At 41.9% G+C, this 15,428-nt stretch overlaps 2 protein-coding genes across 3 annotated transcripts in view; one reads left to right on the forward strand and one right to left on the reverse strand.

The window, feature by feature from the left end:
* BTBD7 (BTB domain containing 7) overlaps window positions 1–13,532 on the reverse strand; it is a 113,927-nt gene extending 100,395 nt beyond the window's left edge. Inside the window, exon 1 of one of the 2 annotated variants that reach the window (XM_030930115.1) lies at window positions 13,268–13,481. The gene's annotated coding sequence lies outside the window, so the exon portion shown is untranslated. Of the gene's footprint in view, window positions 1–13,267 lie in introns of both variants that reach the window. The other variant, XM_030930116.1, reaches the window with a different exon arrangement.
* Window positions 13,533–13,624: 92 nt separating this feature from the next.
* UNC79 (unc-79 homolog, NALCN channel complex subunit) overlaps window positions 13,625–15,428 on the forward strand; it is a 366,916-nt gene continuing 365,112 nt past the window's right edge. The window contains exon 1 of the mRNA XM_010384517.2: window positions 13,625–13,975. The gene's annotated coding sequence lies outside the window, so the exon portion shown is untranslated. The remainder of the gene's footprint in view (window positions 13,976–15,428) is intronic.

Below are 15,428 nucleotides of genomic sequence, written 5' to 3' on the forward strand. Positions count from 1 at the left end.
TGTCTCTAACAACAACAACCAAAACCAAAAAACAACAGACAAAATCTGCTCTGGTCCTTGCAAGATGTTAGAGTTTAACCTACATGGAGAAATGTAGGCAAGGAGATTTCAATACAGAGAACAGCTTAACAATTAATAGATATCACAACAGCCAAGATGTGGAAACAACCTAAATATCCATCAACAGATGAATGGATAAAGAAAATGTGGTATATACATAAATGGAATACTATTTGGCTTCAGAGAAGAAGGAAATACGGTGACAACATGGATGAACCTTGAAGACATTATGCTAAGTAAAAGAAGCCAGCCACAGAAAGACAAATACTACATAATTCCACTTATATGAGGTCTTTATCTAGGCCTGGTCATTACCCAGAATGATTAGTGAGTATCTAAAATAATCAAATTCATAGAATCGAAGAGTGAAATGGTGGTTCTCAGGGACTGGGGGGAAATGCAGACTTACTGATCAACGGGCATACAGTTTCAGTTAAGCAAAATGGATAAGCTCTAGAGATCTTCTGTACAACACTGTACCTATAGTCAACAATAATGTATTGTTTATTTAAAAATTCGTTGAAAGGGTAGATCTCATATTGTGTTCTTACCAAAAAAATTAAGTAAGAATGAATAGGACAACATATATGTGAGACAACATTAAGCACTAGGAAATGAGGTAAGAAAGGAAGACCTGAGAGTTGATTAGGTAACAGGGAAGAAGAAAGAAAGGGGCAAAGATGATGCCATTGTCCAACTAGGTAGAGCTGATAAAGAAAATAAAAATGGAAGAGCCAGAAAGATAGAGGAAAACTAGAAAAATGTGGTCTCAATAGAATTCAAGAGAGGAAACTGAACTAGAAGAGAACAGATGTTTTACAATTCTTTTTTAGAAGTATGGCTGCAAAAAGGTTCAGAGAAGTGAGGCAGCAGCAGAGAGGCATGTGGAAGTCTGAAAAGGTAAGTGTGAGAGGGAGGGGAAGATTTTAAAACAAATGAGTAAGTGGACAGAATGATGTAGGAAAGCTGCAGTTTTCAACTGGCGTGATTGTTCTCTCCTTCCACCCTCCCTAACCCCCACACTTGACAATGTTTAAAGACATTTTAAATGCCACAACTGGAGAGGGGAAAAGCGAAGGGCACTATTTGCCTCTAACAGGTAGAAGCCAAGGATGCTGCTAAACATTTCACAAGGCACAGGGACAGTCCTCCACAACAAAGAATTACCTCGCCCCAAATGTCAAGAGTGCCAAGGTTGAGAAGCCCTGTAATACAGTATAAGGAATACAGAAAAGAAAGATTAATCAAAGAAGTCAGCCTTCGGCAAAAACATTCAGAGAGGAGAAAGACTTTTTTGGTTCTCTCTCTACTGATTGAGAATTACAGCAGAATTACAGCTAGAAGTAGCTTTCAGATTTTCAATTTGAAAAGTCTGTTGAAGTATAATGACATTCCAGCTTCTTCAACAAACACATGAACACAATGTGCATGCCTTACATCATCACCCACCATGTGACTACTGGATACAGACAAACCACTTTTATTTTTTGAGGTAACAGTCAAGGTTTAAAATATGGGATACTTTAAAAAACCTCTACACACAGAGAAATTACACCTCTGTAATTTGTTAGAAGGTTAACCAGTATAAATGATCAGAGTCCATCTACTAGTATAATTTTATTTTATAAAATTTCCTACATACGCTTTAGAAACTAATTACAAATGATCCATATTTTAACAGTTCACAGAGGGATAATATGAGAGAGAGGCCCACAAAGCACTAGTTTTTACAACTGCAAAGTGATACTGTTATGCAGTATAGGGCAAAAAGGAATTAAGAGAGGTTATAAAAAAATGAGCTTGTAACCATGATTAAGTTGATCATAAAAATTTCACTTTGTATAATAAGTAGGTATAAAAACATTACTTCATTTACTGACACACACACTACGTGAAAGGTACTGAGAAGAATTTAATCAAAACACTCTCTCTCTAAGAATTTTCATTCATTTAAATATTTTCTGAGCACCTAGGCACATGGGGATATAACAATGAACAAGACAGGCATAGTTTCTCCTCCAAAGGTGCTTCTTTTAAGGGGGTGGTGGCTCACGCCTAATATCCCAGCACTTTCAGGGGCCTAGGCGAGCGGATCACTTGAGGTCAAGAGTTCAAGACCAGCCTGGCCAACATGGTGAAACCCCGTCTCTACTAAAAATACAAAAATTAGCTGGGCGTGGTGGTGCGTGCCTGTAATACCAGCTACTTGGGAAGCTGAGGCAGAATCGCTTGAACCTTGAACCCGGGAGGTGGAGGTTGCTGTGAGCCGAGATTGCGTCATGGCACTCCAGCCTGGGCTACAGAGCAAGACTCCGTCACAAACAAACAAGCAAACGAACATCCCAAAGGTGCTTATAGTGGGGCAAACTGTTAAATGGCCAATTACAATGTAGGGGAAGCATAAATCAGTGGAGACACAGACTTCTGGAGCAAAATGCCTGAGTTTGGATCTGACTCTGCCATTTCTAAACTGTATGATCTTGGGCAATTTTTTAAAAATCTTCATTGTGTCTGGTAATAAAACTGTTTATCTTACACGATTCTTGAGAAAGTGACATTTGGGATGATATACAAGACTGACAATAAAAAGTGTGAGCTTTCCTCAGAAGGAGAGGGAGGAATGCCAAAATAATGCTCGAAACAGCAGAGGGAACTAACCATGCGAAGGCCCATGGAGAGAACAAAACTGGGTTCATGAAGGAAATAAAAGTATTTCTATATAGAGTGCAGCAGACAGTGGCAAGATACGAGCCATAGAATCCGAAAAGGAGTTTGGACGTAAGAGAGTTGTTTGTTGTTTTTAAAAAATATATGCTATTGCTTATTTATTTTTATTTTTTAGACATAGGGTCTCATTTTGTCAACCAGGCTGGAGTGCAGTGGGGTGATCACTACTCACCATAACCTCAAATTTCTGGGTTCAAGTGATCCTTCCACCTCAGCCTCTTGAATAGCTAAGAACTACAGGTATATGCCACTATACCTGGCTAATTTTTTTTTTTTTTTTTTTGAGACGAAGTCTGGCTCTGTTGCCCAGGCTGGAGTACAGTGGCCGGATCTCAGCTCACTGCAAGCTCCGCCTCCCGGGTTTATGCCATTCTCCTGCCTCAGCCTCCGGAGTAGCTGGGACTACAGGCGCCCGCCACCTCACCCGGCTAGTTTTTTGTATTTTTTTAGTAGAGACGGGGTTTCACCGTGTTAGCCAGGATGGTCTTGATCTCCTGACCTCGAGATCCGCCCATCTCGGCCTCCCAAAGTGCTGGGATTACAGGCTTGAGCCACCACGCCTGGCCTAATTTTTAAACTTTTTTTTTTTTTTTTTTTGTAGAGATGTGATCTCACTATGTTGCCCAGACTGGTCTTGAACTCCAGGACTCAAGTGATCCTTTTGCCTTGGCCTCCTAAAGTGCTGGGATTACAGGGGTGAGCCACTAAAACCCAGACTGCTTATTTATTTAAAAACATACACTATATGCTTAAACATATACTATTACTATTGCTTGATTTAAATGATTTTTTTAAATTCAAGAATTAGTAAGCCCACAGACATAAAGAACACATACAAAATACAAAAGAGAGATCTTGGTTTAAATCATCAAAAGTTGAAATCCAAAGAGCATTTACTTAATTTCCAAAGTGGATAGAGAAATATAAAGTGAGTAATTTTACAGATGTGGAACTAAAGCACAGAGAAGTTAACTGGGCCTTAGTAAAGTAAAAAGCTAACAACTAGACATCAAAACAAGAAGGTTTTTCTTCATGGGCAAATACATCCTTTCAGAATCATCCAATATATGGTGTCACGTATTTTTAAAGGTATACTCTATCCCTTTTGTCTTCATTTTAAAAATAACTACAAGGCTGGGTGACGTGGCTCATGCCCATAATTCCAGTGCTTTGGGAAGCCAAGATGGGAGGAATTGTTTGAGGCCAGAAGTTCAAGACCAACCTGGGCAACATAGCAGAACCCCGTCTCTTCAAAAAAATGTTTAAAAATTAGCTGAGCATGATGGCGTGTGCCTGCAGCCCTAGCTACTCAGGTGGCTGAGGTAAGACAATCTCTTGAGCTAAGGAGTTTGAGGGTGTGGTGAGCTATAATAGGGCCACTGCACTCCAGCCTGGGCACAGAATGAGTACCCTGTCTCTTAAAACACAAACACTGCAAAGCCGGGTATGGTAATCTCAGCTACTCAGAAGGCTTGAGGATCGCTTGAGCCCAGGAGTTTGGAACCAGCCTGGGCAACACAGCAAGAACGTGAATTGAAAAAAAAAAATTTTTTTTAACCCTACAAATTAGTATGTTAAAGTTTAATTTATTTGACCAAAGTCAATGAATGATGAAATATACAGAGTTTGTAAACCCTAACTCTTCTTCCCCATCCTTCCTCCCTTATCAGACACTACTGGTGAAGCACGTGACAGAACTATGACTCTGCAACTGAGGCTATGAGACTTCTCTGTCATAAGCTATCACTAACATTCACTACAACCTCATCCAGTTCTGTCACAAAGCTTTCTGCTTACAAGAAAATTCTCATGTCTGGTCTTAAGCAAGCAAAAAATATTTTAGGCAAGTCTGAAGACAAGAATAATTAGGTCTCATGAAGCATATTATAGAATTTTTCTCTAAAGAATAATTCACAAATGAATCCCAGCTGAAATAGACCTAAATGTAATATTGCTCCTTCCATAAGGGACTAAAGCCAGGAGACAGACATAGTTTTTATCTAAATGAAAATGTCTAGGTAATAACAAAGGGCAAGCAAAAAACAATGTCTGCTCTCACTGGTTTTTCCATTTTTACTTTAAAGACAACAACACACCTCATGTTTATTCAAAAAATGGCTTACAACTAGCAGAGCAGAAACTCTTTCAAAAATTGCTTATAAAGCACTCTTTCATGTTACTATTTCATCTTAACAACTCACTTACTGAATACCTATTATTTATCGTGTGACACTATTAGACATTGTGCTACATCCTGTACACTTTGGTTCAAACTATACAGTCACGTAGAGGAGTCAGGCATACAAACAATTATAATACAGGGCAATAAAGGATAGAAGAGAAGTGCAAAGTTCCAAAAGAACATATGACTATTGGTAAAGGTACCATAACTTGATCTTGAAAAATAAAGAGGACTATATCAATCAAGAGATTTTGGGCCAGGTGCAGTGGTTCACATCTGTAATCCCAACACTTTGGGAGACTGAGGTGGGAGGATCACTTGAGACCAGGAGTTCAAGATGCCTGGGCAACATAAGGAGACCCTGCCTCTACAAATAATTTTTTAAAAGTAGCCAGGTGTGGTGGCTACTTCTCAGAAGCCTGAAGCAGGAGGATTGCTGAACCCAAGAGGTCAAGGTTGTAGTGAGCTGTGATTCTATCACTGCAGTCCAGCCTGGGTGACAGAGCAAGACCCTGCCTCAAAAAAAAAAAAAAAAAAAAAAAAAAAGGAAGAGAATCAAGAGATTTTTGATGGCAAAATAACTCCAAAGAATTGTCTGAAACATTAAGAAAATTATCTGTCATGAGAAGTCCTGTGGTGGGGATGGCTCCAGGCCCAATAAAATATGTGGTTAAATGAGGTTACCAAGGATTCCTTCTACCTCTCTGCTCTGCCATCTTCAGGAAGTGCTTCATCCCTTGTGATCCCAAGACAGCTGTCAGTAGCAATAGAGGCCTTATGTTCTCTTGTTCACATACAAGAGGGGAAAGAATCTTCTCCCCCAGAAATAGAATGTCTACTTCCCTTCAAATCTGATTGGTACAAATAACAGCTTACAGGGAAGTGCCATGAGTTGACTGGTTTGAACAAATGGAAATCTACCACTGGAGGTGGTGACAAATCAGCTTCTCCAAGTCTGCTGCATGCATGAACAAAAACAGATTTCTGTTAGGAAAGAAGAGGAAAGTAGACATTAGATGGGCAGCTAACAGAATAGGCAAAGAATAAGAACTCCAAACAATGGGATAAACACACATAAGACAGAGGCACAGGGAATAAGAAACAGCATAGCTGGAGTGACAGGAAACCTAAGGTTGAACACAGTCTATAAACTCTTGTGAGTTTGTACCCTATTGACAAGAGAAGTTAACAAAGGTATTTTAAGTACAGAAGCAATATGTTCCAATATTTTTTTTTTTTTGAGACGGAGTCTAGCTCTCTTGCCCAGGCTGAAGTGCAGTGGCACAATCTTAGTTCACTGCAACCTCTGCCTCCTTGGGACAAGCGATTCTCCTGCCTCAGCCTCCCGAGTAGCTGGGATTACAGGCACCCACCACCACGCCTCGCTAATTTTTGTACCTTTAGTAGAGATGGGGTTTCGCCATGTTGGCCAGACTGGTTTTGAACTCCTGACCTCAGGTGATCTGCCCACCTCAGCCTCCCAAAGTGCTGGGATTACAGGTGTGAGCCACTGCATCTGACCTGTTTTTTTAAGAACATAATTGTCATAGTAATACAGAGAATAGCCAGAGATGGAGAGGTACAGTGAGAGAACAAGTTGCAGAGACTTAGCTGGCAGGCTGTTTAATAAGTAGTCCAGACTAATAAGGGAGTGGCAATAGAGAGGAAAAGAATGGAGTAAAAAAATATATACAAGGTAGAAAAGCTGCAAGATTTCCGTACCTATTTTAACAGATGAGAAAATTAATCTTCAGAGAGGTTAAGTGACTCGCTTTAAGATCATAAAACTATAAACATCAGTCAGAATGTAAATGGAGGTTTGATTTCCAGTCCAGTGTTCTATTATATCACAATTATACCTAAAAACCCCAACGATGCTCTAAAAGGGAACTATTTTGAATCCTGTACACTTAAAGAATGTTCTGTGTATTGGATTAAAGTGTTTCCTATCTATTCCAAGTGTCCTCATCTATTTCAATCTTAACATAATGTTCACATGTCACACAATGACATGGATTTAATGTCAATTTATAAAACTAGGTATATTATGTTTCTAAAGTTACTGTATTATTTGAAATAGTAAGGGTATCTGAAAGACTCAATTTGTGATGTCAAATTTACAAACTGTCCAAAATTTTAAAATTAAAAAAAAAAAAAAAAACCACCACAATGTGGTGGTTCTTAAATCTTGACCTTGTTCTGCAAATAAGTGCTGAATGTTCGAATGTCATTATACATCTGGAATCAGCAGACACTTGAAAACTTTGAGAGTATGCCTCAGCTGGGCATGGTGGCTCACACCTATAATCCCAGCACTTTGGGAGGCCAAGGCTGGAGGACTGCTGGAGTCTTGGAGTTCAAGACCAGCCTGGGCAGCACAGTGAAACCCCATCTCTACAAAAAAGTACAAGTTAGCCAGGCATAGTGGCCCATGCCCGTAGTCCCAGCTGCTCAGGAGGCTGAGATGGAAAGATTGCTTGAGCCCAGGTAGTTGAGGTTGTGGTGAGCCATGATTGCACCACTGCAGCTTAGGCGACAGAGCAAGACCCTGTCTAAAACAACGAAAATATAAAATAAATAAAGCCTCTTTCTGAAACTTTGGATTCTGATAACTAACTTCCACTAGCAATCACCTAAAAAGAAAACTGGGCCAGGCATGTTGGCTCACACCTATAATCCCAGCAATTTGGGAGGCTGAGGCAGGTGGATAACCTTAGGTAAGGAGCTTGAGATCAGCCTGGCCAATGGGCCGAAACCCTGTCTCTACTAAAAATACAATAATTAGCCAAGTGTGGTGGCACGTACCTATAGTCCCAGCTACTTGGGAAGCTGAGGCAGCAGAGAATCGCTGGAACCCGGGAGGCAGCAGTTGCAGTGAGCTGGGATCACGCCATTGCACTCCAGCCTGGGCGACAGAGCGAGACTCCGTCTCAAGAAAAAAGAAAAAAATGTCAAAAGAAAAACTGTTATCTCACTTTAATAGTGATACTGTACCTGTTTTAGAAAAAGTCACTTGCCTAATTTTTCTAGAGTGGTGAACTATGATTTTGCTTTATTACCATTGTACCAGGACTGGGTTAACAGGAAAATGTTTTTAAATAAAGCCTAGGCAACACTACAAGACCCTGTCTCTCACAACAAAAATGAGCCAGGCATGGTGGCACTTGCCTGTAGCCCCAGCTACTCGGGAGGCTGAGGCAGGAGGCTCGCTGGAGCCCAGAAGGCCAAGGCAGCACTGAGTTATGACTGCACTCAGCCTGGTGTCAAAGTGAGACTCTGTCTCATGAAAATTAAAAAGTGATAAAATAAAAAATAAACTATTTCCATTAAAAATTATATAATAAACAATATGTTTTTTACTTTACAGGGTTAAACCTTAGTCTTCTGCTTCTTGATTCAATTAACAACTTCAGTGAATACCCATGTGCCAGGCACTGTGCTAGATGCTAGAAATGTAAATGTGAACCTAGTTTGTACTATAGTTATTCAGACATACGTTTGCATAATTATTTGAGTAATGTCAGTTTTCCCCACTAAATAACTATAGTATTATTTTTATTCAACCAAAACAGGTCTGTAAATGTACAAAGATGATGCCTAAAACATCAACTTCATAATATATTATTCTGTCAATGACACCAGGACTCTTTCACTCACCAGGCTAGAAATTCTTTCTTTTCAGCACCCACAAATGATTTTTCTTAAAACACACCTGTTAAAACACTCAACAAACCAGGAATATAAGGAAACTACCTGAACATAATAAACGTTTTATATAAAAAACTCATGTTAGTATCATACTCAACAGGGAAAGACTGAAAATGCTTCCTCTAACATCAGGAACAAGCCAAGGATGACTGCTTTTACCACTTCCAGTCAACACAGTACCGGAAGTCCCAGCTGAGATTAGGCAAGGAAAAAAATAAAAGGCATCCAAATTGGAAAGCAAGAAGTAAATTAACTGTTTGCAAATGACACGCTCCTATATGTAGAAAATTCCACAAAAAAGATTCCACACACACAAAAAAACTATTAGAACTAATAAATTCAGTAAAGTTGTAGGATACAAAATTAACACACAAAAATGAGTTGCATTCTTAAACATTAACAATGAATAATCCAAAAGAGAAATTAAGACAAGAATCCTATCTAAAATCACATCAAAAATAAAATACTTAGGAATAAACCTAGCGAAGGAGACAAAAGACTTTTACACTGAAAACTAAAAAAAAAACTAAAACTGAAATTTTTACACTGAAAACTAAAAAAACTAAAAAAAGCCCTCCCATCCCACTGAGATGGGAGGGCTGTTTGAGCCCAGAATTCAAGGCTATTGTAAGCCATAATCACACTAATGCACTTCAGCCTGAGTGACAGAGCCAGAATCAACCTATCTTTAAAAAAGAAAGAAAACATAGGGGAAAAGTTTCCTGACATTGGATTTGATAATGATTTATTGACTACGACACCAAAAGCATAAGCAACAAAAGAAAATCTAGGTAAGCTGGATTTCATCAAAATTGAAAACTTTGTGTGCATCAAAGGACACTATCAACAGGGTGAAAAGGCAGCCTACAGAATGGGAGAAAACATTTGCAAATCATGTCTGATAAGGGATTGATATTCAGCATACGTTAAGTAACTTCCACAACTCAACAACAACAAAAAAAACCTAATTAGAAAACAGGGAAATAATGTGAATAGATATTTTTCTAAAAAAGAAACCAAAGATTAATAAGCACATGAAAAGATGCTTAACATCACCAATCATTTTTAAAAAATGCAAACCAAAAACACAATGAAATACCACTTAATACTCATTAGGATGAATATTGGGAAAAAAACAAACAGCAAATAACAAGAATTGGTGAGGATATAGAGAAACTGGAACTCTTGTGCACTGCTAGTGAGAATGTAAAATTTTCTGGCTATAAAATTCATAAAAGAAATGAAAGCAGAGACTCGAATATTTTTACATCCATGTTGACAGCAGCATTTTTCACAACAGTTAAAATGTGGATGCAACTTAAGTGCCCATCAATGGATGAACAAACAAAATGTAAAAATGGAATATTATTCAGCCTTAAAAAGAAAGCAAATTGTGACACATGCTACAATATGGATGGACCCTGATGACATTATACTAAGTGAAATAAGCCAGATATAGAAGGACAAATGCTGTATAATTTCACTTATATGTGGTACTTACAGTAGTCAAAATAAGAGAGACAGTAGAATTGTGGTTGCCAGGGTCTGGGGGTAAGGGAAAATGGAGAGTTTCAGTTTAGAAAAATCTAGTCATGAGACTAAGAAAACTCCAAATGAAAGAACTCTACAGATGGATGGTGGTGATGGCTACACAACAATGTAAATGTACTTATGCCACAGAACTATACACTTAAAAATGGGTAAGATGGTAAATTTTATGTGTATTTTACCACAATTAAGCACACAGGTTTCTGCTATCCATATCCTTCCTACTGACTTTATCTGGGTCTAAAGGGATCTCTTCATACTCGGGTTACTACAGCAGCTACTGTCTTCCTTGGTTCATTCTATTCTCTCGTCACTCTAACTTAACCTGTAGATCATTAACAGATTTACCTTCCTGGTTTACTACAGTAATCCCTGGCCTCTAAACTTTCAAAGGCTCTCTATACCTTGCACAACAGGATAAAAGTAGAAATCTCCTCAATTCAGCACTCAAACTCTTCTACAGACAAATAGCTTTCCAACTGCCTGAAGTTTCCTAAGGAAAACACTCTCCTCAAGAAATTCAGTTGTCAGCTCATCCTGGTCTTCATCTATTTCCCTCCCCCTAAGCTAATCTTCACTTTACACTCTCGCTTTTTCCTCACAAAGTAATTGCTACAATCTCTCGGTAAACCTAAATTTTCATAGGCCAGCTCAAGTCCCAACTGTCGCACGTTCTTTGGACTCCTGGGGTCTCACTCATTTCTCTCTACCCTGTATACCAACAGCATTCTTTGCATTAGCAGAACTCACTAGATTGTCTTCGAGTCTCATGTTGGTACACCTAATCTTTCCAATAAGAATGTGAGGGAAAAATCTATATATCAACGGCAAAAACCGCAGTTACTTTTGCACAAACCTAATATTATGTTTCTTTCCCTTCTTCCACATCATTCATCTAATGCAAAACAAAAAGCAGACTTTCAACAGTCATGTATGTAATTTTGGATGTGTGAGCTTCAGTGACTAGAACCTGAAACCAGAATAACTTTGGCATTACTGCACTTCCGAAGGTTTACCTGTGACACAATAAATAAAAATGTTGTGACTCAACAAGATGATACATGGAAACTAGGTAGTGTAATCTAGAAATCAACACAGGTGTTTTAAATCCTAAAATTAGAGTCTGATACAAAAACCTTGTTTAAATGCTGGTGTTGGGACACAAAACAATATAGTAATCAGGTTTTGTGGGACAGAATATTGACCTATGAGTTTTACTGAATTCATGCAAGAATGAGCCACGCTAAAACTGGGTGAAAATGTAGTCACGAGCCTAAGAAAACTCCAAATAAAATATCACTCCGTTTTTATTAAGTTCAGGTTAGGGGGAAAACATTTTTTTTTCATCAGTTACTCGAAGTAGCTGTCAGAATGAGACAGAAGCTTTTATTTTCGCTTTCAACTTTATTACACCAAAACCAGGGGTGGGTAGTGAATGGTGAAGAATGCAATCAATGAAGAGTAAGCAGCTCAGGAGTGTAGTAAAAACGAGCTCTCTAAATGGGGCGTAGAAGCCCACATCTTAGTTTTAGTCTAATCCATCGCCAGCTGTAGGATCCACAAGTCACTCGCCTCTCTGGGTCTGGTTTTCCGGCTCTAAAACAATATTCACACCTTCAGATCTCTAAAAGTTTTTCTGACTCCAAAATTCCATGACAAGTCTAATAACAGTTGCTATTAACAACGTATGATACTTACAAAGCAATTTCAAGTCTTTCTTCCACATTTCAGGAAGAAAGCAATTCATTTCAGCAATCTAAAGGAAACAGACGCTGTTCCGGGACAAAAGATTGTTAGCTGACCAGGCCGGGAGCAGTGGCTCACACCTGTAATCCCAGTACTTTGGGAGGACGAGGCGGGCGGATCACCAGAGGTCAGGAGCTCGAGCCCAGTCCGACCAACATAGTGAAACCACGTCTCTACTAAAAATACAAAAACTAGCCGGGAGTGGCGGCGGGCGCCCGTAATCCCAGCTACTTGGGAGGCTGAGACAGGAGAATCGCTTGAATCTGGGAGGCGGAGGTTGCAGTGAGCCGAGATCGCATCACTCTTCTCCAGTCTGGGTGACAGGACGAGACTCCGTCTCCACCCCACTCCCCCCCCCAAAAAAGGTTGTTAGTTGAAAAAGCTAAGTAATTCTGTAAAAATGTCTACTTTCTCGTTATAGTAAGATGTTTTCGCAAAGGAAACAGTGCTCTGGTAAAGATAACCAAGACTACTTCTGTAAATCAGGCCCACTCCAGAGTACTTATTATCTGTGCTGGTATGTGAAGACGTGCTATTGTAGTTCAAAGGAGAAACAACACTCCTCAGAGTTTCTCCAAAAACGGTGAGAAAGTTCTCACCCTCGGGGTAAAGCTAGCAAGCACTGTGCAAATAAGGTAATGAAATATGCACACTTTTTGCCATTCAAGTAGTCCAACAAGCACAGCCTCCTCTTCTTTATCAAACACTCGGTATTGTCTCCCTCCCAACCTGTCAAAGCTCAATCCCAGGTTTACTCCGCAACAGTAACTTACCCGGACAATCTAACTTCCCCTGGGAGTAGCAGTCCACAGGCCTGCTCCCTTCCCAGTCCCCGCCGGCCACTCTCACGCCCACCCCCGGCGGTCGCAACCCCGCACCCGGGTAAACACGCGCCCCCGTCTCGGGAGCGGTTTCTCCGCGTCCTGGGAGCTGCGGGTCCCGCCCCTCGGCGCCCGGAGCCCGGAGCCCAGAGCCGGCCGGGCGACCGTCGCGGCTCCCTCGGGTCGCTCTCCCCGCCGCGAGCGCCACACCTCGCTCCCCTGCCCCCGGGACGGCGGCGCGCTCCAGCCCGCCCCTCGGAGCGCACAGAGACCGGCCAGTCCGGCGCCGCGGCGCCTCAGCCCCAGACGAACGACTCGCCCCTCCCCGCCCGGCGCCCCAGCGCCTCCCGCTGCGGCTCGGCCCCAGCCCCGGCACCCCCACGCCTAGGAACAGCCCCTTCCTCGCCCGGACGCCCCGCGCCACACCAGACACAGCCTCGGCTCCACAGCCTCAGAGACACCGAGGGACACTCACCCCGGAGGCTCCTCCCGCCGCTGCTGCTGCCGCTGGGACCGCTGCCGTCGCCCCCGCCGCCGCCGCCACCAGCACCGCCGTCCGCACTGGCGCCAGCACCCCCAGCCATCCTCCTCCCACCGCCGCCGCCGCCCTCTCCTCTCCTGTCAGTGGCTCAGGCTCCGGGACTGCTCCAGGTTCCCCTCTCCGCCATTTTGACTTCTAGAGGGAGCAGGAGGGGCTCGGCTCGGCGCGGCCCTGGGGCGCCTGCGCGGCGCTGCGGAGCCGGCCGGAGCCCCCGTCCTCCCCTGCCGTGGCGCGCTCAGGGTCACGTGACCCGACGTCGCCGCGCGCGTCGGGCCGCGTGGGGGGCGGTGCGTTCGCTGGAGCCGTGGGAGCCGAGTGCGCGCGCATTATTCTTGGTCGTCGCGTGGGAGCGGGGTGTTGGGTCGGTGGGAGTTTGCAGCTTGTGGCAACATCCTGCTTATTCCAGCGAATTGCGACACATTATTAAATGTATCAGAATAGAGTTATGAGAACCGTGTCACTACTACGTCACGGGATGGCCATTTCCACCAGTTCATGTTTCCGTTCGGCGGCCGGCATCCCTCGGGTGGTCGCATGCAATGAGTGCATCTTTCTCGAAGAGAACTGCTCTTGCGCGGAAAGTCCTTGCTGACAGTCCTGGCATTCCGGTGGCTGCTTCTTGGCAGTGAGCACTTGTCTATCGTAAGCGCTTGTCTGCATGGTACTTTTACAGGCACCACCTTGCTACTTGTGTAGTAGGTTAAAAAATAATCTTTAAGAGACTGAAAAGTTTTCCTTAAGAAACCCCTGTAAACAAAGGACAAAATTGATGAAAACACACAGTCACCATGTGGGAGAGCCAAGTTGCTCTTCCCTAGATGCCCCTTGTTTGGGAGTTTGCAATAATTTAAGCGATGCAGTAACAGGAACGCTATATTTATGGGGCACTGTCGTTTTCAAAAGAGATACATGGTTTTCATTTGAACGCCAAACCCACCCTTTGTGGTAGCCAGGATAGGTGTTTTTATCGCTGTTTTACAGTCAAGGAGACAGGCTCAGAAATACTAACAAGTAGGCAAGCCAAGATCAGAACCCAGGCATTCTGAACCCGGTGACCAGGCACCGTTACACCGTTTCCTCTGATAGACCTTAGCAACTCTGGGAATTTATTTGAAAGTATTGTATTTGCATTTTCAATCTCTACCCATTGTTTGAGAAACAAGTTTTGTGTCACACAGTTTTTTGTTTTGTTTTGTTCTGAAACTGCCTTTAAGCTTCGAAGGATAAGAGCAATTTGGAATTTTGTGATGTGTTTTTAACCATCTCTTGATCCTCCATTATTTTATGCTTTTCATATTCAGTGGGAGACTATCATTGTTGTTTTCCTCTGGGCTTGCTTCAGATTTGTATTTTCTTCACCCTCATTCTTCATCACCTTACTTCCTTGAAAAGGATAGCTCTTTCCAATTTGTATTACTTCATTTTATTTACCCATCTCCCCCCTTTCACCCTCTTACCCAGTCCTTGAAGGTCTGGAGACTAGCAGAGATTGTAGCAGTACCTTGCCTGAAATTCCCCTCTAGCTGGTAAGGGTCACTTCAGTTGAATATACAGCCTCAGGGAGATAGACAAGAAATGCATGGAAAAGTGAGAAAATACAAAGGAAATAGGTCCATCTAATTGGAGTCTATGACTACCTCTGAGTGTCCACCTCTTGTTCCACACTTTTATACTTCCCCAAAGGCATAAGTGAACCTTATCTAAATTAAAGCCATTTACTATTATTTTCCATCATTTTGCCTTTGTCTTAATTTGCTAAATACAGTGGACACTTGAACAACACGGGTTTGAACTGTGCGGGTCAATCAATGCAAGCTGGTACACGGGATTCTAAACACCCTATTGAGAGGGCCGACTTTTCTTATACTCAGGTTCCACAGGGCGGACAGGCAAACTTGAGTATGCTTGGATTGGGGTATATGCGGTGGGTCCTGGAACCAATCCCATGTATATAGTATATGGGGGATGACTGTATTGCATTAACTGAAAAAGCTATGATTAGGAAACTAAAAAGTGGTGTGTAAACACTGCTTCCTTATAATTTATGAAAATGTTAGATCAGTCCCCACCATTTACACTTATTACTAACCTTTAT

This window comes from Rhinopithecus roxellana, chromosome 5, assembly GCF_007565055.1.
Source record: "Rhinopithecus roxellana isolate Shanxi Qingling chromosome 5, ASM756505v1, whole genome shotgun sequence".
NCBI classification, from domain to species: domain Eukaryota; kingdom Metazoa; phylum Chordata; class Mammalia; order Primates; family Cercopithecidae; genus Rhinopithecus; species Rhinopithecus roxellana.